We start from the raw sequence: 27,962 nt of genomic DNA on the forward strand, positions 1-27,962 counted from the left end.
GGCTATCTTCTCCTTGCTTCAGAGACGAGCGGCCTGTTCGGCTCTTAATTCTTCGGCTGCCTTTAGAGTAGCCGCATTGCTAATCCGGGCTTGTTCCTTGGCTAGAGCAAGCTCCGCTCTCGAGGCCTCAATGGCAGCAGCTCCGCCTGCAACTACATAACACCACATTAGTATTTCAAATCTTATTGCAAAGATATATGTGGATATAGGAAAGCATACTCTGCGACTCCTCGAATCGCTTGTTCACAAGCATGACGTCGGCCTCCACAACGCCAATCCGCCGCCTCAATTCGGCGCATTCAGCGGCCTGGTCTATTGAAGAACCCTTAGCAACCTGCACATCAATACAGGTGCAATCATAATCTAGGAGTCTGATCCTCCGTTTGCCGCCATGGGCTGTCATCCGCAGTCTCAGAGGCTACTATCTATACAGAGCGCATGTATCGCATGCGGTTCAACTAAAAATTACGGCTTACCTCAAAGCCTTTGAGCAGGCTCTTAAAAGATTCGTTTAAACCGCTTGTGGCGGAGGAGATTTTCTCCAACACCGTACCCATCAGGGTACGATGACCCTCCAAGAGATCAGCTAACTCCAGGAGGCCCGTCAGCGCGTTCATCCGGACTCCGGACTCTCCCGGATCCTTTTCATTGTCCGCCAGGGGAGCCGAACGCGCCGGGCTCGGGGCGGCCAAAGTGTTAGCTTCCGGCCCCATTGGATCCGGACTCCTCCGTGATGATACCTTAGGTTCGCCCGCCCCACGGGGTGAAGAGGCTGGTGGGGTTTCACTCTCCATCATCTCCGGAAGAAGATCCCCCGAGGACGAACCCTGTTGAGACGAACTGCTAGCCGGACTACAAAAACAGGTCCTGGTCATTACTCTCAGAGGGAGAAGCAATAAGATCCTTGCTTAAATTAAACTTACAGCTCGATGGAGGGCTGGCCCGTTGGCGGGCGCTGTACGGTGAGGACGCCCTTCGAAGCAGGGTCCTTTGGCGAAATTCTTTCCCCTTGTTTAGGCGCCTCCGTCTCCAAATCTACGGAGGCGGCCCTTTTCTTTCCGCGGGGGGAGGAAACCTCAGAGTCGCCCCCCCGGTTTCCCTCCTCTGTGGAGGCGCTGATTCCTCTGGTTTGGATGCGCAGTGAGTGAGGCCTACTCTTGGCCTCCCCGCTCTCCCCTTCAGCTTTCTCTAGTGGCACCCGGCTGAGTGTTCGTTCGAGAATCCTGGCCATTGCTGGGCCAGGCAAACCTTCGGGAAGAAGGGACAGACACCTGATCCTCTCCGCCTTTCTAAGCCAATCCTTGTTGCAGACAGTGTTTAGAACAATGCTATGACAAATATAAGTGAGGTGTTCGGTTATGGGGTTACTTGGGTATCTAGGCGATTGCAGCTCAGGCCCGCATCCTCGGTGGTGTCCGGAAACTTTATTCGTGGTCCGAAGAACAATTTATACATCCCTTCAGGCATCATGCTGAAGAAGTGCTGAATGGTCCGCGAACCTTCTGTATTGAATTCCCACATCCGGAGAGGCCTGCGTTTGAACGGCAGGATCCGCCGAACTAGCATTACCTGGATTATTTTGATGAGACTAATGTCCCTCTCGAGGAGCTCCCGAATGCGACTCTGAAGCATTGGTACATCGCTCGCAGGCCCCCAGTCTAGTCCCACGTTGGCCCACGACGCCAATGGAGGTGGAGGGCCCGAGCGGAAGGCCGGCGCAGCTGCCCACTTTGAGCCTCGGGGAGCTGTGACATAAAACCACCTCCGTTGCAACAAATCGGATACCTCCGGGAAGGAGCCTTCGGGCCACGGGGCATCAGCATTCCTGCTTATTATGGCACCTCCGCACTCTGGATGTTGCTCCCCAATTATCTCCGGCTTCACATCGAAAGTCTTGAGCCACATGCCGAAGTGGGGGGCAATGTGAAGGAAGGCTTCACACACAATGATAAATGACGAGATGTGGAGGATGGAATCCGGAGCTAGATCATGGAAATCTAGCCTGTAGTAGTGCATGAGCCCTCTCACGAAGGGATCAAGGGTGAGACCTAAGCCCCGAAGGAAGTGGGAGACAAAGACGATGCTCTCGTTGGTCTCGGGAGTGGGGATAACCTGTTCGGGAGCAGGAAGCCTGTGCTTGACATCGGCGGTCAAATACCCGGCCTCCCTGAGCTTCGCAATATCCTCCTCCGTGACAGAGGAGGCCATCCATCGGCCTTGATGGTCAGATCCGAACATGATTGAAGATCCGGAGGGCTTAAGCTAGGGTTTTGGGTGTTAGAACTCAGGGCGCGAGATGTGCGAGCGTGGAGATAGAGGGATAGGCCTCGGACCCTTTATAAAGGGGGAAGAATATCAAGCGTCCCCGAACGTGGTCGTTGGGGACTTGCCTAAAAACATGGGGTCATGCCAACAGGCACGGTTGGATTACCCATACCCGTATTGATGAGAATCCCGCAATAAGGGGAACACGATCTCTGCTCTGACAGGACGTCCCAAGGAAACCACCTCGTGGTGTGTGCGGTAGCAAGTTGTAGGAACGGTTCGAATAAAAACCCGATCGTGGCGTGATGTCACTTTTCAAAGAATTGTCAGCAGATTAGATTTGTGGATTATTATTCTCAATACGGTGGCATATGGAATGTTATCTTGCAGAGCCGGACATGGTCCTCGTGTTCGGAATTTATCTTGGAGTATTCAGAGATGGAACCCACCTTGCAATGCCGAACACAATCTACACGCCGGACTCATCGTCATTGAAGCCTGGTTCAGGGGCTACTGAGGGAGTCCTGGATAAGGCGGTATCCGGACAGTCGGACTATATACTTTGGCCGGACTATTGGACTATGAAGATACAAGATAGAAGACTTCGTCCCGTGTCCGGATGGGACTCTCCTTGGCGTGGAAGGCAAGCTTGGCGATTCGGATGTAGATCTCCTTCTCTGTAAACCGACTCTGTGTAACCCTAGCCCCCTCTGGTGTCTATATAAACCGAAGGGTTTAGTCCGTAGGACTCACGATCATCAACAATCATACCATAGGCTTGCTTCTAGGGTTTAGCCTCTCTGATCTCGTGGTTGATCGACTCTTGTAATACTCATATCATCAAGATCAATCAAGCAGGAAGTAGGGTATTACCTCCATCGAGAGGGCCCGAACCTGGGTAAAACATCGTGCCCCCAGTCTCCTTGTACTATTAGCCTTAGACGCACCGTTCGGGACCCCCTACCCGAGATCCGCCGGTTTTGACACCGACATTGGTGCTTCCATTGAGAGTTCCTCTGTGCCGTCGCTACTAGGTTAGATGGCTTCTCCAACCTTCAACTACACTGTCCTGGGCGAGACTTTTCTCCCCGGATATATCTTCGTGTTCGGCGGCTTCGCACGGTGGGCCAATTCGCTTGGCCATCTGGAGCAGATCGATAACTACGCCCCCGGCCATCAGGTCAGGTTTGGAAACCTAGACTACACCGCCGACATCTGCGGAGACTTGATCTTTGACGGATTCGGACCTGTGTTAGGAGCACCAAACAATCATGACGTGCACGACCTAGATCGGCGGTCGGACAGTATTCGGAACATCTCACCTGCCACAGCTCCGGATTTTGTTCCAGAGCAGGTTGTGCCTTCCGAGGGCGGACGGATGGACCCAGCCTCGAAGGCCGCATCCTCATCGGCATTGGAGCCGAACACAGACTCCTCTCTTTAGGAAATCTGTACCTCCGGACCCCCGGACTCGTCTCCGGTAGTGTGTTCTGGACCACGCGCGTCCGTGCCCATCGAATCTAATTGGGCTCCAGTCATGGAGTTCGCCGCCGCGGATATCTTTCAGCACTCACCCTTCGGAGACGTGCTGAATTCATTAAGGTCTCTCTCTTTGTCAGGAGACTCCTGGCTGAGCTATGTCCGGCCCATGTGGGATACAGAAGACGAAGAAAATCGCAACCCACCCGCCACCCACTTTATAGCCACTGTCGACGACCTAACAGACATGCTTGACATGTCCCCGAATAACATCGACGGTATGGACGTTGATACAGGGGAAGATCCGGAACCACCGCCCACGCGGCGCTGGACTGCCACTTCATCATACGACGTCTACATGGTGGACACACCCAAAGAGGACAATAGTGACAAAAAGGACACAACGGAGGATAAACCCCCCGGGCAAAAGCAAAAACGACGGCGTAAGCGCCGCCTTAGGTCCAGTCACAGCAAAAATAGCAATAATAATCCAAAACAGGACGACACTCCGGTTGATTTCAAAGGCAACAACGACCATAGGGACCTAGCGATGGAGCAGGATAAACCAAGTCAGGCCGAACACAGCCCGGAGCAGACGCCCGATTTAGAGGGCCAAACTCATCATGCTACCTCCAAAGAAGATAACAGTCCGGTTGACGATGCGTTCATCGTCCTGGAAGAACATTCCAAGCAAGACAAACTCCGCAAAAAACTCCTGGCAACAGCGCGGAGCATGAAGAAGCAGAAGCAAAGACTCAAGGCCACGCGGGATACACTTAATCGACGATGGAATAAGGTGCTGGACACCGAAGGAAAACATGGCGATAATCTCCACACAAAGAGCTACCCGAAGCGCAAACTGCTACCCGAATTCGACAATGAAGCCGCAACACCTGTCCGGCCCAAAAACAATACGGCTACTCAGCCGGACCAACCACCTCATGGCCGTGATAGAGCAGCCACTGATACCGCACGTGATTTACGAGAGCTCCTTGACAAAAAGGCCAGTGCGGCCAGGTCCATCTATGGGTCAAGAGGGCAGGCTCCGGTGCGGGAGTATGGTCACCACAGCGATCATGCCGATCGAATACCAGTCCGGAATCAACACCGGGAGCAACAACGGCCGGCAGCAGGCTGCGACACAGCCAGATACAGAGGGGCTGCACACCCCCTGTGCTTCACGGATGAGGTGCTGAATCATGAATTTCCATAGGGATTCAAACCCGTGAATATAGAGTCATACGACGGAACGACGGACCCCGGGGTCTGGATTGAAGTTTTTATCCTTCACATACACATGGCTCGTGGGGACGATCTCCACGCCATCAAATACCTCCCCCTCAAGTTAAAAGGACCAGCTCGTTATTGGCTGAAAAGCCTCCCCGAAAACTCAATTGGAAGTTGGGAGGAACTTGAGGATGCTTTCAGGGCCAACTTTCAAGGGACTTATGTCCGGCCTCCAGATGCGGATGATTTAAGTCACATAATACAGCAACCTGGAGAGTCAGCCCTCAAACTTTGCAACAAATTCCTCACTAAGAAGAATCAAATTGTCGACTGTCCGGACGTTGAAGCCTTAGCGGCCTTCAAACACAGTATCCGAGATGAGTGGCTTGCCAGACACCTCGGCCAAGAAAAGCCGAGAACGATGGCAGCCTTAACAAGCCTCATGACCCGATTTTTCACGGGTGAGGACAGCTGGTTGGCCCGTAAAGGCACCAGCGACCCCAGCACATCTGAAATCCGAGATGGCAACGGGAAGCCACGACACACCAAGAACAACTGTCGGAATAACGACAGTCCGGACAACACAGCGGTCAATGCTGGATTCAGGGGCTCTCGACCCGGTCAAGGAAAAAAGCCATTTAATGGCAGTAAAGAGGAACCATCCGGCCTGAACAAAGTCCTGGATAGATTGTGTCAAATTCATGGCACTTCCGACAAACCTGCAAATCACACCCACAAAGAATGTTAGGTCTTCAAGCAGGCCGACAAGTTAAACACCGAACATAAGGGAAGGGAAACACCAAGCGAACACGATGACGAGCCTCGCCAGCCGAACAATAGGGGCCGGAAACAATTCCCACCGAAAGTCAAAACGGTAAACATGGTACACGCAACTCACGCAGAGTTCGTAGACCCCCAATTTAATCCCTGGGCAACTTGCCCGATCACTTTTGATAACAGGGACTATCCGGCCAGTATCCGGCATGGAGGATCGGATGCCTTGGTACTCGACCCAATAATCAATGGATACCATCTCACTCGAGTCCTAATGGACGGCGGCAGTAGTCTTAATTTGATATATCAAGACACCATCCGCAGGATGGGATAGACCCATCCAGAATAAATCAAAACAACGCCACCTTCAATGGAGTAATTCCAGGCGTCGTGGCTCATTGTTGGGGATCCCTCGTGTTAGAAGTAACATTCGGTTCCTCGGACAACTTCAGACGCAAGAACTTACTCTTCAACATCGCTCCCTTTAGCAGCGATTATCATGCATTGCTAGGAAGACCGGCCTTCGCTTGCTTTAACGCAATACCGCACTGCACCTACCTTAAACTCAAGAGTTGGTGGCTACAGAGGCTTGCGGTGGCGGAACTCCCGCTCTTGGTTCTGTTCTGGTAGTTTTGGGATATATAAGAGGTGTTGGCACCGCAAACAAGTCAGGGGAATCCCCGAGTCAGCCACAAGGTAGGGGGGCACGCCCAGGGGGTAGGGCGCGCCCTCCACCCTCATGGTTGACTCAGGACTCTTTTGGTCCATCTTCGATGCTCCGTGGCCTTCTTTTGGTCCAAAAATAATCTCTGTAAATTTTCAGGTCAATTGGATTTCATTTGATATTCCTTTTCTATGAAACTCAAAAACAAGGAAAAAACAGAAACTGGCACTGGGCTCTAGTTAATAGGTTAGTCCCAAAAATCATATAAAATAGCATATAAATGCATATAAAACATCCAAGATGGATAATTTAATAGCATGTAACAATCAAAATTTATAGATACGTTGGAGACGTATCAAGCATCCCCAAGCTTAATTCCCGCTCGTCCTTGAGTAGGTAAATGATAAGAAAAGAATTTTTGATGTGGAATGCTACCTAACATATTTATCAATGTAATCTTCTCTATTGTGGCAAGAATATTCAGATCCATAAGATTCAAAAAAAAGTTTAGTATTGACATAAAAACAATACTATTTCAAGCATACTAATAAAGCAATCATGTCTTCTCAAAATAACATGGCCAAAGCAAGATATCCCTACAAAATCATATAGTCTGGCTATGCTCCATCTTCATCACACAAAATATTCAAATCGTGCACAACTCCGATGACAAGCCAAGCAATTGTTTCATGCTTTTGATGTTCTCAAACCTTTTCAACTTTCACGCAATACATGAGCGTGAGCCATTGACATAGCACTATAGGTGGAATAGAATATGGTGGTTGTGGAGAATACAAAAAAGAGGGAGATAGTCTCACATCAACTAGCTGTATCAACGGGCTATGGAGATGCCCATCAATAGATATCAATGTGAGTGAGTAGGGATTGCCATGCAGCAGATGCACTAGAGCAATAAGTTTGTGAAAGCTCAAAAGAAAACTAAGTGGGTGTGCATCCAACTCGCTTGCTCACGAAGACCTAGGGCAATTTGAAGAAGCCCATCATTGGAATATACAAGCCAAGTTCTATAATGAAAAATTCCCACTAGTATATGAAAGTGACAACATAGGAGACTCTCTATCATGAAGATCATGGTGCTACTTTGAAGCACAAGTGTGGTAAAAGGATAGTAACATTGGCCCATCTCTCTTTTTCTCTCATTTTTTTGTTTTTTTGTTCTTTTTTGGGCCTACTCTTTTTTTGCCTCTTATTTTATTTTATTTTATTTCGTCCGGAGTCTCATACCAACTTGTGGGGGAATCTCCATCATCCTTTCCTCACTGGGACAATGCTCTAATAATGAAGATCATCACACTTTTATTTACTTACAACTCAAGAATTACAACTCGACACTTAGAACAAAATATGACTCTCTATTAATGCCTCTGGGGTGTACCAGCATGTGCAATGAATCAAGAGTGACATGTATGAAAGAATTATGAACGGTGGCTTTGCCACAAATGCGATGTCAACTACATGATCATGCAAAGCAATATGACAATGATGAAGCATGTCATAATAAATGGAACGGTGGAAAGATGCATGACAATATATCTCGAAATGGCTATGAAAATGCCATAATAGGTAGGTATGGTGGCTATTTTGAGAAAGGTATATGGTGGGTGTATGGTACCGGTGAAATTTGCGCAGTACTAGAGAGGCTAGCAATGGTGGAAGGGTGAGAGTGCGTATAATCCATGGACTAAACATTAGTCATAAAGAACTCACATACTTATTGCAAAAATCTATTAGTTATTGAAATGAAGTACTACGTGCATGCTCCTAGGGGGGATAGATTGGTAGGAAACGACCATCGCTCGTCCCCGACCGCCACTCATAAGGAAGACAATCAATAAATAAATCATTCTCCAACTTCATCACATAACGGTTCACCATACGTGCATGCTACGGGAATCACAAACTTCAACACAAGTATTTGTACAATCCAAAATTACTCACTAGCATGACTCTAATATCACCATCCTCATATCTCAAAACAATCATAAGGAATCAAACTTCTCATAGTATTCAATGCACTTTATATTATTGTTTTTATTATACCCCTCTTGGTTGCCTATCATATTAGGACTAAATTCGTAACCAAATCAAATTACCATGTTGTTTAAGACTCTCAAATAATATAAGTGAAGCATGCGAGTTCATCAATTTCTTCAAAATAAAACCACCATCGTGCTCAAAAAAGATATAAGTGAAGCACTAGAGCAAATGACAAACTACTCCAAAAGATATAAGTGACGATCAATGAGTAGTCGAATAATTATGTAACCATGTGAAGACTCCCTAACATTTAAGAATTTCAGATCTTGGGATATTATTCAAACAGCAAGCAAAACAAAATAAAATAAAATGACGCTCCAAGCAAAACACATATCATGTGGTGAATAAAAATATAGCTCCAAGTAAGGTTACCGATGAACAAAGACGAAAGAGGGGATGCCATCCGGGGCATCCCAAAGCTTAGGCTCTTGGTTGTCCTTGAATATTACCTTTCGGTGCCTTTGGCATCCCAAAGCTTAGGGTCTTGCCACTCCTTATTCCGTAATCCATCGAAACTTCACCCGAAACTTGAAAACTTCACAACACAAAACTCAACAGAAAATCTCATAAGCTCCATTAGTATAAGAAAATAAATCACCACTTTTGGTACTGTTATGAACTCATTCTGTATTTATATTGGTGTAATATCTACTGTATTCCAACTTCTCTATGGTTCATACCCTCCGATACTACTCATAGATTCATCAAAATAAGCAAACAACACATAGAAAACAGAATCTGTCAAAAACAGAACGGTATGTAGTAATCTATAACTCTTGAATACTTCTATAACTACAACAATCCTGAGAAATTAGGAATTCCTAAGCAATTTGTTTAATCTTCTGCAAAAAGAATCAATTTAAAAGCACGTTTCTGTGAATTATGAAAAAAAATTGTGAGGGCAAAAGTTTTTGTTTTTCAGCAAGATCAAATCAACTATTACCGTAAGCCATCCCAAAGGTCTTACTTGGCACTTTATTGAAACAAAAGCTATAAAACATGATTACTACAGTAGCATAATCATGTGAACACACAGAAATAGTAAGGGTAAATATTGGGTAGTCTCCCAACAAGCGCTTTTCTTTAATGCCTTTTTAGCTAGGCATAATGATTTCAACGATGCTCACATGAAAGATAAGAATTGAAACACAAAGAGAGCATTATGAAGAATATGACTAGCACATTAAAGTCTAACCCACTTCCTATGCCTAAGGATTTTGTGAGCAAACAATTCATGGGAGCAAGAATCAACTAGCATAGGAAGGAAAAACAAGCATAACTTCAAGATTTTCAACACATAGAGAGGAAACTTGATATTATTGCAGTTCTTACAAGCATATATTCCTCCCTCATAATAATTTTCAGTAGCGTCATGAATGAATTCAAGAATATAACCATCACATAAAGCATTGTTTCCATGAAGCATTATTTACCTGGCGCCCACCGTGGGGTCAGCGCACGGTGGATTTGAGTTCTTGAAGGGCAGCTTCGAAGGGCTCAAGGGATACGCTGTGGGCCGGATGACCAAGAGTCGTCGCGGCAAGCTCTACATTGATGACGCAGGCTGGGGCCCCGAGGCCGGATCAATTGAGTACGGGTACTGGGTCCCCTTTGGCGGAATTCACGTCTTCATCGGCAAGATCGGCGAGCCGGGACCTGAGCCGGACATCTGCACCGACCTCGTCGAAACGGCTCAGCCGCAAAACCAGCCCGGGCTCCGCCCGCTGTGAAGCATGCCTTAGTGGGATGCATCCATGAAGGGTTCTCTGGAGGATCTGCATCTGGCGGTGAGACGGCCATCTACTCTGATGGCGGGTCATCCACAGGTGAGACAGATTTGTTGTATCAACTGCAAGATGGCGGACTCAGGGGCTGTTCCGATGGCAGCAGTATTCCGGATTGCTTCGAGCCGCCGAGCAGAGTTGGGATCTTCATGGCCGGCACACAACCTATCCAAGACTCCACAACTGTGGCAGCCATGACCTCCGGGTCAGCAGCAGCCGGGGCAGGAGGCCCTGTGCGCTCGCCGGCTCAGGTGTTGATGGATCTCACAGATAGGCCGATCACTTTGTTAACCGCCGTGGTCAACCCGGCGGATCAAGCTCTTTATGATGCGGAGGTGGCACAGTTAAAATTGGATATGGTGCAGGCTAAAGAAGACCTGGCAGCGAAAGATGTCAGGATAACCGCATAGCGGGCGACACTGGATGTTCAGGCTCAGCAGATTCAGGCACAGACTTTCCGGCTCACGCAGGATCAGAACGCATCTAATGAGGTCATGAGGAGAAGGCATCAGAACACTCAGTCTCGACTCTCACCGGTTTATGATCCTCGAAACCTCTTTCACACACCGAGGGCAGGGCCCAGTAACTCGTCGTGGCTCTCCCCGCGTACTAGTAACCTGCCGTGGCTCGCCCCGCGTCCAGGGGCAGACCGCATTGCAACACCCAGGGACGGCACGCCGGTTCAATCACAGGTGATGGGACCTCGCCGCATGACCACGGCTCCACATCAGTATGTACCAACACCTCCGGGTCATTATTCTAACCCGTTGGAGAACATGATAGCGGCAGCGACACGATTGGTGGCTCTCCCAATTGATGGTGACTCTCCGGCGGTGGTTGAAACCCGCCGGTCAGAGAACTTCTTCAGACGACCTTAGCACAATAGGAGGTGTACTCATACAGCCGGGACAGGATCCATTCGACCCCTCGTCCAAGATGAAGCCCGAGTTATAGCAGGCACATGGATTCAGCGGCCGTTTCGAGCAACATCCGGCGCCGTAACCAGCCAGGTGGGAATGACCCGGCGTGCCATGAGGCTTTTAACTTGGTAGATCAAGACCGAATACGTCAAGAGGCTGAGCGGGCGGCTGAGCAGGCGGCTTAGTTGATGGCTTACCAGCCGTATCTGGCTTATCCGACGACTTCTATCGAGGCAGGTGTGGCCACCAGAACCGGAGGAGTCCCCTGTATGGTGCCGGCTCTACGCAATGAGTGTTTGCCCAAAGATTTTAAGGGGCCTAGGAAGGTGCCGAATTACATGGCCGACTTACAGCCCGGGGCATGGATCGAAAGCTATGAGATGGCTATGGAGTTATTGGAGGTCAGTGACGCTGCAATGGCTAAGTACTTTACCATGATGCTGGATGGGACCGCCCACACTTGGTTGAAAGGCCTGCCACCTAATGCAATCAGTTCATGGGCAGAGCTAAAGGCCCAGTTCATCCAGAATTTTGAAGATACGTGCAAGCAACCCATGTCGATTGTGGATCTGACGAATTGCAAGCAAGAGGAGGGCGAGTCTACAACCCATTGGGTGTGCCGGGTTAAAGCCATAATACATTCATCTGATAAGAGATGGATGCCGGCTCTGCAGTCTTAATGTTGGAGAAAAGTTGCCATTTTTTTCCTTTGAAACAAAAGCTGGGGCGGCTCAAGCGCGATTGTAATGATATGGGCACGCTGATGGCGGCTCTGGTCAAGTACGCCGACTCTGATAGTACCAAGGATCCCAAGTCTGATGATGACAAGGAAGGGAAGGGAAAGAAGAACGACAATGGCAAGGGCCCTCAACACAACCTGACAAATCAAGGAGGTAATAAATGTAAGGTTGACAGTAGTTTGGATTTTGTGGCTAACACTAGTGTGCAGGGTAACAACCAACGGCGCAAAGGGAGGCCACCTCCCTGGTCTGGCAGGTCAGGCCCCACACTTGAGCAATTGTTAAACGAGCCCTGTCCGAGACATGACACTCAGCAAAAGCCGGCAACCCATCTATGGAAGGACTGTACGATCATGAAGGCCTTCAAAAATTCCAACATGTTTGACGGTAACAATGGGCAGGGCGGTGACTCAGGTGGTGGTGGTTTTCAAGGTCCTGGTGGCGGGTCAAACCCCAATTTTCGAAATTCTCAAGGCAACCAAGGTGGGTATAACCAACAATCTGGCCAGGGCGGTCAGCAACAGCAGCAAGGTGGATACCAGAGCAATCCGAAGCAGCTGAGCAGTGGGCAGTATCATGTGTTTACCACCAGTTTATGTAAATGAGACCAGAAGCTTCATAAGAGGGATGTGAATGCTGTTGAGCCGGTAGTTCCTCGTTACTTGAGATGGTCTGAGCAGCCTATTCTATGGAGTAGGGAGGATCACCCTCCCCGGGTTGATAATCTGGGTCATTTAGCCCTGGTGGTGGCCCCTCAGGTGGGTGGATATAAATTCACCAAGGTACTCATGGATGGAGGCAACAACATCAATATCCTCTATTATGAGACCTTCCATCGCATGGGGCTAACTGATAAGAGCCTTAAGCAGACCAACACTGTCTTCCATGGAGTTGTACTGTGTAAATCAGCATATCCAGTTGGTAAGATCGAATTGGAGGTAGCTTTTGGGGATGAGTATGACTCCAGAGCCGAGAAATTGACGTTTGAAGTAGTCAAGATCAAGAGCCCGTATCATGCTCTGTTCGGATGGCCGGCTTATGCCAAGTTCATGGCACAACCGTGTTATGTGTACTTGCAGCTCAAGATGCCGGGTCATAAGGGAACCATTACGGTACATGGGAGCTGGAAGGTGGCATGGAATGTGAAGAAGGTGACGCGACTTATGCTGAGTCGGTCTGTGCGACAGAAGAGTTAAAATTCTACAAGGACAATGTTGACCCGGTGGATATGACATCTTTAAAGAAGCCAACCACAGAACATGAGCCGGTCATGAAGTTTAAGTCGGCCGATGATACTAAGCTTGTTGACTTTGTCCCCGGCGACTCATCCAAGCAGTTCAATATCAGTGCTAATTTGGATTCCAAATAGGAAAGCGCGCTCATCGAGTTCATCCCTGAGAACCGGGACATTTTTGCATGGAAACCTTTTGACATGCCAGGTGTACCGAGAGAACTCGCTGAGCACACTCTTAATATTGATCCAAAGTTTAAGCCAGTCAAGCAGTTTCTTCAGCGATTCAACGAAGAGAGGCGGAAGGCCATTGGTGAAGAAGTAGCCTGGCTCTTAGCAGCTGGGTTCATCATTGAAGTGTTTCATCCAGAGTGGTTGGCTAACCCGATGCTTGTGCTTAAGAAAAACGGCACTTGGCGCATGTGTGTGGATTACATGGATTTAAACAAGGCTTGTCCAGCTGATCCTTTTGCTCTCCCTTGTATTGATCAAATCATTGATGCTACGGTGGTTTGTGAGTGTTTGAGCTTTTTGGATGCTTACTCTGGTTATCATCAGATCAAGATGGCAGTTAAGGACTAGGAGAAGACGGCGTTCATTACTCCATTTGGAGCCTTCTGCTATGTATCAATGCCTTTTGGGCTCAAGAGTGCCTAGGCGACTTACCAGCGATGTGTGCAGAATTGTCTTCATAATCAAATTGGGTGCATGTTCATGCTTATGTGGATGACATAGTGGTGAAATCAAGAGAGAAGGAGACCTTGATTGATGATCTCAAGGAAACCTTTGACAATATTCGGGTTTACAAGATGATTCTTAACCCGGCCAAGTGTATTTGTGGTGTGCCTGCAGGCAAGCTTTTGGGTTTTCTGGTTTCTAACAGGGGCATTGAGGCTAACCCGGAGAAGATCTAGGCCATCACCTCTCTGGCCAAACCAGCGTGTATCAATGACGTTCAGCGTTTGGCGGGTCGTATTGCTGCTCTAAGCCAGTTCATAATCCGGTTAGGTGAGAAGGCCATGCCACTGTATCAAATGATGAAGAAGACAGATAGCTTCACCTGGAGTAATGTTGCCAATGCTGCTTTTGAAGATCTGAAGAGACAGCTAGCCAAGCCGCCGATTCTTGCTGCTCCCATCGACAAGGACCCCTTGTTATTATATGTGGCTGCTAACACGCTGCCGTCAGCGTGGCCATCATGGTGGAGCGTAAGGAGGCTGGCAAGGAACACTCGGTTCAACGGCCGGTTTACTACCTCAGCGAGGTGCTGATTGAGTCCAAGCAGCGAGATCCGCATTGGCAGAAGCTTGTTTATGGGGTGTTTATGGCAAGCCAGAAGCTTAAGAAATACTTCTTGGGCCACCCCATCACTGTGGTTAGTTCTTCCCCTTTGGGGGATATCATCCAAAACAGAGAGGCCACAAGACGAGTCACCAAGTGGGCCATTGAGCTTGGGCCTCATGGCTTAAAGTACGTGCCACGCACAGCTATCAAGTCTCAAGCACTAGTGGATTTCATCAACATTTGGACAGAGCTGCAGATGCCTGAAGAAAATCCGGACAACACATATTGGACAATTCATTTTGACAGGTCCAGGGAATTGGAGGGCTCGGGGGCTGGAGTTTTTTTGGCTTCCCCTCGAGGTGACAAATTTTGTTATGTGCTCCGGTTTATCTTTCCTTGTACTTACTATGCAGCTGAGTATGAAGCCTTACTCCATGGTCTCCAGATGGCTAAGGAGATGAGCTTAAGCTGGGTAAGGTGCTTTGACGACTCAGATCTGGTAGCTCAGCAAGTATCAGGCAAGTGGGATTCTAAGGATCCTCTCATGGCGGCTTATCACCGTGAAGTCGATGCAATTACGGGACACTTCAAGGGTTATCAGGTGGAACACATTGACCACAGAAAGAAAGAGGTGTGATGCTTTAAGCCGGTTGGGATCTCAGCATAAGCCGGTGCCGCCTAATACTTTCTTGGATATTCTGCATAACCCTTCTGTCAATCTACCCACAGAGGAAGAATTGGCTGTTCCTGACCCAGAAGCACAATTGGTGGCGGCTCTTCATGTCCTTCCAGATTGGACGGTGCCATACCTGGCTTACATGAATCGGGGCGAGTTGCCTGAGGATGAAACCTTGGCCAGGCAGATAACCCAGCGGTCTAAGTCTATGACGATTGTCAATGGCGAGTTGCATCATCGTAGTGTTACAGGGGCGTTTCAGCGTTGCGTCTCTCCTGAATAAGGCTAAGAAATTCTTCGTGAGATTCATGAAGGGGATTGTGGTCACCACGCCGGGTCAAAATCCCTCGTGGCTAAGGCTTTCCGTCATGGATTCTATTGGCTGACGGCTCATGCTGATGCAGAGGACTTGGTCAGTAAATGTGATGGTTGTCAGAAGTTCTCAAGACGGGCTCATGTGCCGGCTCAAGAATTGAGGATGATTCCAATTACATGGATGTTCGTAGTCTGGGGGCTTGACATGGTTGGGCCTTTTAAAAGGTCCAAATATAAAGAGACTCACCTCTTGGTGGCGGTTGATAAATTTACGAAGTGGGTTGAGGCAGAGCCAATCAGTAAGTGTGATGCAACTACGGCAGCACAATTCATGAAGAAGGTGATATTTCGCTTCGGCTTTGCACACAACATTATAACTGACAATGGCACTAATCTGTCTAAAGGCGCCATGGAAGAATTTTGTCAACGGGAGCATATTCGGCTTGATGTTTCATTAGTGGCTCACCCCCAATCCAATGGACAAGCCGAGAGAGCAAATTAGGAGATCTTGAAAGGCATCAAGCCCCGGCTTTTGGTCCCTTTGCAGCGGACGCCGGGTTGCTGGGTTGAGGAGTTACCCTCTGTGTTATGGAGCATTAACACTACTCCTAACAGATCTACGGGTTACACACCTTTCTTCATGGTCTACGGAGCTGACGCAGTTCTCCCTAGCGACATCCGTCATGACTCACCTCGCGTGGCGGCTTATGTTGAAGCGGACAATGAACAGGCGCATCAAGATGCTCTTGACCTGTTAGATGAACAGCGGGACTTGGCAGCAGCTCGCTCGGTGATTTACCAGCAAGACTTGCGCCGATATCACAATCGTCGGGTTAAGTCCAGAGCCTTTCAGGAAGGTGATTTGGTGCTCCGGCTCATCCAGGATCAAACTGATGTGCACAAGCTATCCCCACCTTGGGAAGGGCCCTTTATGGTCAGCCAGAACTTGAACAACAGGTTGTATTACCTTATTGATGTTCGAGAGCGCAAAGACTCACGTAAGTCGGAGGAAGAGACCTGCCGGCCATGGAATATTGCTCATCTTCTGCCCTACTACACTTGAGCCATAGGCTCTCCTGATGTACATATTTTGCCAATGTATATATTATGATAAATAATAAAGCAGGACCTCTGTCCTTTTTTCCTTCCAAAAGGTAAATTTGTCATGATTATTGTCATTATTTTCTCACATGATCACTTGGGGGCTGATCACGTTTGATCCGGCTTAACCTGTTTGATCCGACATACGATCATATTCGAATCTAGCCGTTAAAAATTATGATCACTAGGGGGCTTCCTGTTCAAACATAGGTCGTATTCGAACCAAAGAGAACACAACTATCGGTACCCTTTTGATTGGCACATTGCCGAGCTCACTAGGGGGCTTCTTGATCGTATTGGAATCATAGCTTAACCCCTTTTGGGAACCGACTTTGATTGTATTCGAATCAGAGTCGTTAAAAAACTCTTAAGGTCGTTAGGGGGCTTCCAGTTCAAACATAGGTCGTATTTGAACCAAAGAGAACACAGCTGTCGGTACCCTCTTGATCGGCGCAACGCCAAAGCCATTGGGGGCTACATGATCGTATTCGAATCCTAGCTTAAACCCCTCTGGAACGGTTTACTGATCGTATTCAAATCAGCAGCCTTGAATTTTTTTATTCTATTTCGGTTTAAAGTTTTCTTTGGAAACACCCTTTATTTGACTTGAGACTTTTTCTGAGGCTTACAAGTTTAAGTATGGTTGCTTTTGACCCGGCTCAATATTGACTAATGAGTCACCAATACATAAGTTTAATTATACCTTTGAAATTTTGGGTTTCAAAAGACTGGGTTATCACCCTTACCGACCGGGTCATATAAACCGGCGGTTCAAATCTAAGAAGTCATAAACATAGGATCATAGTTGTGTTTTTTACAACAAGCTAATCTATGACTCTTTTTAAAGTCCTTTTTGACCCGCCTAGTGTTAAGCTGTCGAGGGATTTTTTGCAGTCTGTTTTCATATGCAGGATAGTTCACGAAATCTGGTCAAGCATATGGTAAATAGATGAAAAGTAACATGGATGGATACAACATGGCGGCTTAAAGGCATTAAGCATCAAAACATGCACGATGGCACGGCCAAAATAAAGTTATTCCTATCCTATTACAGGACTCCCTGAGTCCAAATAATTTACATTGTTTTTAAGCACGTTCCAGGTATGAGCCACCACGACAGGTTCACCTTCATCATTGGCCTGAAGCATCCGGGTTAGCCCTCTCGGCGCTTTCGCCCTACTCCCTTTCCTGGAAGGTTGACAATGACCAATCAATGTTGTTTAAGGCTTCAAATTCAGCTTCAGCGTCAACAAGGCCGGCCGGGTCAACATCAGGAGCAAAGGTGTGCTTACGGAGTGGGGGAATTAGACTGGTCACTTCATAGTGAGGCGTGGAAATTCTCCGGTTCTCTTCATCATAACCTGCCTGGTACTTGGTAAGATCCACTTCATTTTCTATTAGAGTAGCCACAGGGCGTATTTCTTTTACACAGGCGAGAAAGTCTGCATCTTCAAACGGAGTGCCATCTTCCTTCAGGCTTGGGTAGCCGACGGCGATATCAGCCGGGTCTAATTCCGGTAGCCAAGCCTTGGCCCGGCTTAAAGCGTTTACCGCTCCGGCTCTTGCAGCTGACTGCCTCAATTCGTTGAACCATTGAGGGAGAACGGAAAGCTTCTTCAAGACCTCTACCAGGAGCGTTGGCACTTCATTCGACAGAGCCACTGTGGCTAATGCAAGTTGAGACCCGGTGTACAATTGTTCCACCAAGGTGTACACTGGTTTCAGTTTAATCAGCATGTCTTCGTTCAAGTTTGAGCTTCTAGGGCCTGCATAAACGTGATCAGGTGAGTTAACTCTAGTCTTATGGTCAATTGAAAGGCTTAGATATTTAAACACTTGCAAGGTGACTTACCAAAGATGGCAGAGACCATTTGAGAGACATGGCGCTTTAAACCGGTTAATTCACCAGTGACTTCTTCCAGAGCCGCCTCTGCTTTTTCAGCCCGGCTAATAAGTGCAACCTTTTCATCAGCCCAGGCTTTCTTGTCAGCTTCAAATTCTTTCTTCAGTTTTTCTTGTTCAGAAAACGCTGAATTTGAATTTGGTGTCGGCCTCTTCAATCTCCGACTCTTGGGTCTCAAGACGGCTCTTTAGATTAGTCACCTCGGATTTGAGTTGGCTCGTGGAGGCCTGTATAAGTACAGAGTCAAAATCAAGCCAATTGTTTATGCAATATTAAAGTCCCAAGCATTTTGGCAGCAACAACACTTGGCACTTGGGGGCTAATGTTACCAAAGAGTTTTATTTTAAAAGGCGGTTCATAAGATGGCGACTTATAAGAGTAAGTCCCAAGCATTTTGCAAGGAATAATACTTGGCACTTGGGGGCTAATGCATATTGCTGTTCAAGGACCCATAAGAACTTTTTAATATAAGGACCGGCTCAACCATATTGGTTAAGCCGCCCCTTGGGGACTACATGGTAAGCCAGAACTTTTATATGTTTCTTTCATTTATGTTGCTGACATCATTAAGATTGTTTCAAAGTCTACAACATAAGCATCCTAAGCAGTAGACTTGGGGGCTAACATAGTAAAGATTAATGGACAAAAGAGCATGGGTTATACCTCAAATTTTTGGTGCATCTGTTTCACCATATCGATCTCAAGGTTCCGGCTGCTGTGCACTTGGTCCATATAGCTAGAAAAGCTGTCTCCAATACTCATATGAGCATAGTTCGCAACGTCCATCTTGACCCGGCGGTGGTCCAGAAGTTCTTCCTTGGCGGGGCACTTGGCCAGTATAGTCGGCCTTCCTGGCTCAACGTAGCCGGTTCTGGTGATCTCTACATCAGCATGTGAAGGGTGATCAGTCCGGACCGGGCTTGGAACCTGTGGATTCTCTGACTCGTCGGCGGCTTGATCAGTGGGCAAGTCAGTAGCAGGAGGTGGTAAGTCTTGAGATGGCTCAGATGGCGGCTCATGAGTGGTTGAGTCCAGCACGGCTGTTTCAAGAACCGGCTCAGTCGCAACTGTATCTTCAGCTTGTTTATTCTTCCTAACCCGTTTGCTGGGTTTGGCTTGGACGCTGCGTCAAAATAAAGGTTAATACAGATGCAAGGGATTAAAATAAATGCAAGATGAGCGGGTCATCATACCCTGGTGCAGTTTTGAAAGTCGACAGGTTGGACTATAGTGACTCGCCGAAGGAAGGAGAAGTATCCTGATAATCCGAGTCAAAAGGATTGAGTGGTCGACGAAAGAGACCCGCCGAGGGTAAAATTTATTTAAAACAGAAGTGACCTCATTCCGGCGTTTCCTTGGAGTGTTTGGTAAGCCGGAGGAGAGCTCCGCATCCTTTGGAGCCGGGTTAGCCTTGCAGAAGGGTGCTAGGCCCACCTTGCCGCAATCCACCAGACTCTCATTAAAAAGCGACTTGGTCATGTCGTCAATGACATGGGCAGGTAAGTCGTCAGGGCTGTGACGTAGAGGATCATTCTTGCTGCCAGTATATTCACACATCAAGCTGGTGCAGAGGCTCAATGGAATAACCCGCCAGGTGAGCCAAACCCGGACCAGGTCAATGCCTGTCAGCTCATTCCCGAGCAGAGCCTTGATCTTGGCCAGAGTAGGAGGAAGTGATTTACGTTCCGTGGCTGTAATCTTGTCAGGCAGAGGATGGTTGGTCTCAAGATGAAGGGCACGAAAGCCGGGCAGAGGGTTTTCGTCAGCCAGAGAGGTATCTTTGAAGTAAAACCATGTCATATTCCAATCTTTGGGGTGGCTTGGCAGGTTAGCATAAGGAAATATCACATCCCTGCGGCGCTGGATTGAGACTCCGCCAAGTTCTAAGCTCTGGCCGCTGGCACATTCAGTCTGGCGGTTCAAATAGAACAATTCTCTGAAAAGCAGCAAATTGATTTCTTCACCAAGGTACACTTCGCTGAATATTTGGAAGTTGCAAATATTAGACACGTAATTGGGTCTGATGTCTTGTGGGTGAAGATCAAAGAAATTCAGCACATCTCTGAAGAATTTTGAGCTGGGAGGAGTAAATCCCCGGTTCATATGGTCTGTGAAGACAACAACCTCTCCGTCTTTAGGTTGAGGAAATTCTTCATCTGGGTTAGGAGCACGATAAGGCATGACTTCCTTTTTCGACAAATAGCCGGTCTTCACAAAGTCATCCAAGGTGCTGTTAGTGACAATGGATTTAACCCAGTTGTAGTAGGTAGGTGCCTTGGGTGCCATTCTGATTGAAAGCCTAAGACAAAGTAAAAGTGTTGGTTCAAATTTAAGCCGGGAAGGACAAAAATATTACTGTGCATATTCAAAATGGCGGCTTACGAAGGGGCCTAATGGTATAAGGATAATTATGTCCTCGTTAGTTAAGCCGCCATAAGCTCTATAAGCCGTCAAGACTATTTAAACCGCCAAGGGTGGTTCAAGTTATTAATTGAGCATTGCCTCTTTAAAACCGGCGATCAGAGTCGCCATGACTAGATAAATCTAACAAGTATAGATTTTGCCTAAGTGTTGTACAAACAGGTTTCACAATTTGCAGCTATTATTTTGGACCAAACAAAGGTTCAGAAAATAAAAATTACTAGACCTAAAAACAGGGTGCAGAGGAGTTCATGTGCTATAATGGGGTTTTCTTACATGGAAAGGAGATCTACTGGTACCCAAAATGGATGCGGAACACGAACCGCATAAGATCTATGGGATTTTTGGATCGAAAGATGCCATGGCAGGTGGAACAAAAGAACTTGGATGAACTTCGCACGGTATAGAGGAACATGCTAGCCCTAGAGTAGATCTATGGCGCGGAAAGGGGAAGTACTTACTGCGGAAGATCTGCGGAGGAGGGATGCTGCCGTTCTCTAGTCAATGTCAGGTCGATGCAGCGGCCAAGCTCGACGGAGACGAGATGCGTTGTGGCAACGGCGGCGGAGCTCCAGTAACAGATGGGGGTGAGAGTAAGAAGATGCGGAACGGGGAGAATGAGAAGAGACCTAGTCGGGTCTATTTCTAAGGAAAAGACTGTTTAGTGGGCTCGAAAAACGAGGAGGCCGAAAAACATAGTTATCCAACTATAAAGGCGCCTCGATTTTCGGATGGTCATTAAGACAAAGATCCGTTGAGATACATTGGACGAACCATGCAATTATGGTGGCGGGTTACCACAAATTCAAAGGATGACGTCGTGGCGGGTTACAAAAACTTCATAACCAAAGAGCAGACGATTTTTCTTAAGTATCGAAGATTGACATGAACCAGTTCAAATCAATCTGGGGCCTAATGTTGGGGATATAACTATTAGGTATGACCCGCCTGGGAGGGTCCGAGTTATACCTATGAGTATTCTTGAAGCCCAAGACCAAGGTTGAAGATGGCGGTTCAGTAAGGGCCCAAAGCCCAGAGGCGACTTAAGGCCCGTAGTGATAAACCGCCATGTATGCGTGACTTGTGTTGTAAGACAAGAAATATTAAGAGACCGAGCCGGACACTGTTTATGAGCCGGCCAGGACTCTGTAGAGCCGTTGGGCGTCGGCCTCTGTATATAAAGGGACGACCCGACGGCGGTTCAGGGAAAGTAACATCAACTCGAGAGCTAGGACAGCGATTTGCTCCCTGGTTATCGAGACATAAGCAATCCCACTCAAAACTGGACCGTAGGCTTTTTACTTCACCGTAAGGGGCCGAACCAGTATAAACCTCGTACCTTTGTCTCGATTAACCCCTTCAAGCTTCCTGGTTGCGATGGCTCCACGACTAAGTCCTTTTGCTAGGACATCTGCCGTGACAATTCCACGACAACATGCATAGAAATTGTATTACTCTCCACATAAGCAGATTTCTTCTCATGAATAGTAGTGGGAGCAAACTCAACAAAATCACTATCATGTGAGGCATAATCCAATTGAAAATTAAAATCAAGATGACAAGTTTCATGGTCATCATTATTATTTATAGCATACATGTCATCACAATAATCATCATAGATAGCAACTTTGTTCTCATAACCAATTGGAACCTCTTCCGAAATAGTGGATTCATCACTAAATAAAGTCATGACCTCTCCAAATCCACTTTCATAATTATCACAAGAAGATTCAACACCCTCCAAAATAGTGGGATCATTACTTCCTAAAGTTGACACTCTTCCAAACCCACTTTCATCAATATAATCATCATAAATAGGAGGCATGCTTTCATCATAATAAATATTCTCATCAAAACTTGGGGGACTAAAAATATCATATTCATCAAACATAGCATCCCCAAGCTTGTAGCTTTGCATATCATTAGCATCATGGATATTCAAGGAATTCATACTAACAACATTGCAAACATGCTCATCATACAAAGATTTTATGCCAAACATTTTATTGCATTCTTCCTCTAGCAATTGAGCACAATTATCGGAATCCTTATTTTCACGAATACATTAAAAAGATGAAGCATATTAGGCAACCTCAAGTCCATTTTTGTAGTTTTCTTTTATAAACTAAACTAGTGATAAAACAAGAAACTAAAAGATTCGATTGCAAGATCTAAAGATATACCTTCAAGCACTCACCTCCCCGGCAACGGCGCCAGAAAAGAGCTTGATGTATACTACCAACCTTCTTCTTGAAGATGTTGTTGGGCCTCCATGTGCAGAGGTTCATAGGACAATAACAAATTTCCCTCAAGTGGATGACCTAAGGTTTACCAATCCGTGGGAGGTGTAGGATGAAGATGATCTCTCTCAAACAACCTTGCAACCAAATAACAAAGAGTCTCTTGTGTCCCCAACACACCCAATACAATGGTAAATTGTATAGGTACACTAGTTTGGCGAAGAGATGGTGATACAAGTGCAATATGGATGGTAGATATAGGTTTTTGTAATCTAAAAATATAAACAAAGCAAGGTAGCAAGTAACAAAAGTGAGCGAAAACGGTATTGCAATGCTTCGAAACAAAGCCTAGGGTTCATACTTTCACTAGTGCAAGTTATCTCAACAATGATAACATAAATAGATCATATAACAATCCCTCAACATGCAACAAAGAGTCACTCCAAAGTCACTAATAGGGGAGAACAAACGAAAGATTATTGTAGGGTACGAAACCACCTCAAAGTTATTCTTTTCGATCAATCCATTGGGCTATTCCTATAAGTGTCACAAATAACCCTAGAGTTCATAGTAAAATAACACCTTAAGACACACATCAACCAAAACCCTAATGTCACCTAGATACTCCATGTCACCTCAAGTATCTATGGGTTTGATTATACGATATGCATCACACAATCTCAGATTCATCTATTCAAACCAACACAAAGAACTTCAAAAGGTGCCCCAAAGTTTCTACCAGAGAGTCAAGATGAAAACATGAGCCAACCCTATGCATAAGTTCACAAGGTCACTGAACTCGCAAGTTGATCACCAAAACATACATCAAGTGGATCACGTGAATATCCCATTGTCACCACAGATAATCACAAAGAAGACATACATCAAGTCTTCTCAAATCCTGAAATACTCAATCCGATAAGATAAAATCAAAGGGAAAACTCAATCCATTACAAGAAGGTAGAGGGGGAGAAACATCATAAGATCCAACTATAGTAGCAAAGCTCGCGGTACATCAAGATCGTTCCATATCAAGAACACGAGAGAGAGAGAGATCAAACACATATTTACTGGTACATACCCTCAGCCCCAAGGGTGAACTACTCCCTCCTCGTCATGGAGAGCGGCGGGATGATGAAGATGGCCACCAGTGATGATTCCCCCCTCCGGCAGGGTACCGGAACAGGGTCCCAATTGGTTTTTGATGGCTACAGAGGGTTGCGGCGGCGGAACTCCTGATCTTGGTTCTGTTCTAGAAGTTTGGGGATATATAAGAGGTGTTGGCACCGGGAACAAGTCAGGGGGATCCCCGAGTCAGCCACAAGGTAGGGGGGCGCGCCCAGGGGGGTAGTGCGCACCCTCCACCTACGTGGTTGACTCGGGACTCTTCTGGTCCATCTTCGATGCTCCGTGGGCTTCTTCTGGTCCAAAAATAATCTCCGTAAGTTTTCAGGTCAATTGGACTTCGCTTGATATTCCTTTTCTGCGAAACACAAAAACAAGGAAAAAACAGAAACTTGCACTAGGCTCTAGGTTAATAGGTTAGTCCCAAAAATCATATAAAATAGCATATAAATGCATACAAAACATCCAAGATGGATAATATAATAGCATGGAACAGTAAAAAATTATAGATACGCCGGAGACGTATCATAGACTACATTAATGTAAATGCCATTGAATCTACTAAGAACTTAGAACTCGCTATCTTGCAAACACAAGATTTGTTGTTTTATAATTCATTTATTTGTCCTCATCTGCAGATGATCCTCCAGCAATCTTTGCTTTATGAAAGCAGTGCAGGAGAGCCTTTATGGTCCTCCAACATGTCTTGTTCAATCATACTGAAATGGATGAAGGGAAGGCGAATCATGGGAAGAGGGGAGTTCTACATGTGAGGTTGGTCCATGCATGGGAGATAGGACGACCATGATTGGTTCCAAACAATTTTTGTACTCTTGGAAGGGAGATATAGAGCAATGTGGTTGTTGCGCAAATTTTTCTTATTTCTAGACCAGTCTATTAGCTGTGGATATGCTAATCACAATATCTAATAGGATAGTTCATATATGTTTCTTTTGTCATTGTCGTCGCCATAAATCTTCATTTAAACAACTCTTATTGAACTAACTCAAACATACCATCTTGTAGGAACCTCTTGTTTCCAATTATCTCACTGCTTCTTGCTAACACTGCCTTATAAACCACTTTGGGTGGACTATAATATGTCAGAATTCGATTGAATACCACCCTTTGAAGTTATAGCAATATTGATGTGTTCAACATTATCAATTCTTTTTTGGTATGTACCAAAACTATTGTCTTATTATTAGCTAACTAGCGGTGTGCCCCGCGCATTTGCGCGGCTAGATTGACTATACATTTTGTTTGTATCGAATTTGTTTCCATGCCAACTATGTGACCCCTCTGTCAAATATTATCTGGCTTAATTAATTTGCTACTAACCATGTATCATATAAATATAATGAAGTCAAACGCAAGTCTCCAGGAAACTTGATCGTTACAGTACCGAGTACATTATTGTTTGTTGATAAAATACCTTGTAGACTTCAATATCATATCAACCCTATTTTTTTCTTTTAGACTAATAAATTTCTGAGAAATTCCCCACCAAGAATTAGATCAAAACATGAGTGGATTCTAGGCACGAATTGTTCTCTTGCCGTGTTAAACCAAAATCTATGCAAGAATGATTCTACCACGATCAATCTTACCGATACATATTTCATCATGTGTGGACAAATGCCATGCCTTTTTTTGTCAATGATTTTTCTATGATAAGTGACGTATAGTTAACTAAAAATAACCGTTCATTTACATATTTTACTGTGGGTTTGACGGGTCCGATGGGTGCTTATGGAAGTTTTTGTATTGTGTTTTCTGTCTGGAACTCCTATCACATGCCATGTTTGGGTGTTTTTTAGTGCTAGACGCCGATGACGAATGTAATGCCTTCGTTTCCTAACAATCGTTTACTATTAGTATGGTGACTTGTAGATAGATTCATGTATTCGGTGTGGTGCTTTAGTCATCCTTATTCCTCCTATGGACTGATTTCTTTCCTAGAACTAATTACTATGTCTTCGTATGATGCGTCTACTACTACCTCATGTGTGTGCATGCCTTCATTAGATCGTATGGAAATGCATGGGGAAAGAACACAGTCTGTTTTAACCAACCTGATACCTTGGGCGTTTGGTTCAAACAATTTTTTTGATGGACCTCGATTTGTAAACCAGGGGTCAAATCATGTGATTAGAAAATAATGGGAGTGCAAGGGATGCAAATTGCAGTTACACAGTGAGTCGTCAAATCCTCTAACGACATCTGTGGAATGCTAGGCTTGCGCCTGTGTTTGTGGTGTTTGGGGTTGCCCTCCATCCTCTCTACGGTCATCAAATATTGTTGCCTATCAAGAAATTGATAACACCACAGCGGACCCGAATCATGGGCTTTTGACACCATAGACCTTGACGTAGATTCAGGACACCTTGTCTGCTCGTCTTCTGCGTCGGTGCTAGATCACTATCATCTCTGGAGCTCATCACATAATTTATGTTTTGTCGTTTCAGGGGTTGCTGCCATCTTCAGATCCAATCTGGCTTCTAGTTCCCACCGAATAACCTTTAATTTGTGTGCTTCTCCAGTTTTCTGACCATGCACAAAATGTAGACGCGAGATGACTTCCACTGGTGGAATACTATTTGCTGATGCTTTGTATACATCAGTGACACGCTTATCCAATCTTCTACTGCATCCAAGAATATAGCTGGCTCCAGCGACCTCAGCATGCACATACAACATCGGCTATTTTTTTGCGCCGTCCGCTGCGATAATCAATCAGATGGAGTCAGGTTTGTCTTGTCATCACGTATATGTAAGAAAAAGACACCATATATATAGGTGCATGCATTTTTCAAGAATACAATGATCCCCCAATGAAGAACATAATTGCAGTTGACAATATAGGTTTGAAGTCTAAGAAATCCATAGTTGATATCCTGCTGAATGGTGCTAGGCAATGTCATGGATGTACGTGCAATCATGAATAGATTAGATAGCGGGGCCAAGGATCGGCGGTGGCGGCCAGGCACCAGCATTGTTGTTGTCTGACCTCGTTCGAGGCCGAGGCCAGCGTGCACCCAGGTCTGATCTTTCCGGCCGTCAGCGCCCCTGGCTAAGGCCGTCTTGCAGTTCGACATCTCGTCCTCTGCATGCCCACGGGACGGCGGCTTGCAGTCCCGCCCACATTGTCCTACGTGCCTGCGTCTAAGGCCGGCGTCTTGGAGTAGGTGCACTCTGTTCAGTCTGATGCGAGCATCGAGCAGCCGTGCACGCTCGCGATGGAGACGCCGGCATGGAGGCCGTCTTAGTCATGGTGTATGTCTGGGTTAAGGCCGTTGTCCTATATATGGACGAAACTTCAAAGCTGAGGATGCCGTGTAGTATTCCTATTGTATACCGTGCATACCTTTGTTAGAATCCTTAACTGCCAATTTTACGTGCATCTCAATTGCCAAGCCTTCGTAACTTCAATTACATGGATCATCATCTCTTATTTCAAAAAAAGAAAATATGGATCTCCATCCAGTCTACGTTTCCCTGATGGTGCATAATTGATGGGATTGCAGCCTTGCACGTATCTACCTATTACACGTGATTTGGTTGCTTGTGTCCATCTATGTTTATGCACCTACACGTGAGAGAAGAACATATCCCCACGTACGTGCATATATTCTATTGTTTCCAACTTTTTTTCCAACTCTTTACAAATGCATGTTATAGGTGTCGGTTCAATATACGCTTTAAGCACGTAACATAATATCTTTAAATCTCAGCCGTAATTATTCCTGATCAAC

Source organism: Triticum aestivum, unplaced genomic scaffold (genome assembly GCF_018294505.1).
Source record: "Triticum aestivum cultivar Chinese Spring unplaced genomic scaffold, IWGSC CS RefSeq v2.1 scaffold42572-3, whole genome shotgun sequence".
Taxonomy (NCBI): Eukaryota; Viridiplantae; Streptophyta; class Magnoliopsida; order Poales; family Poaceae; genus Triticum; species Triticum aestivum.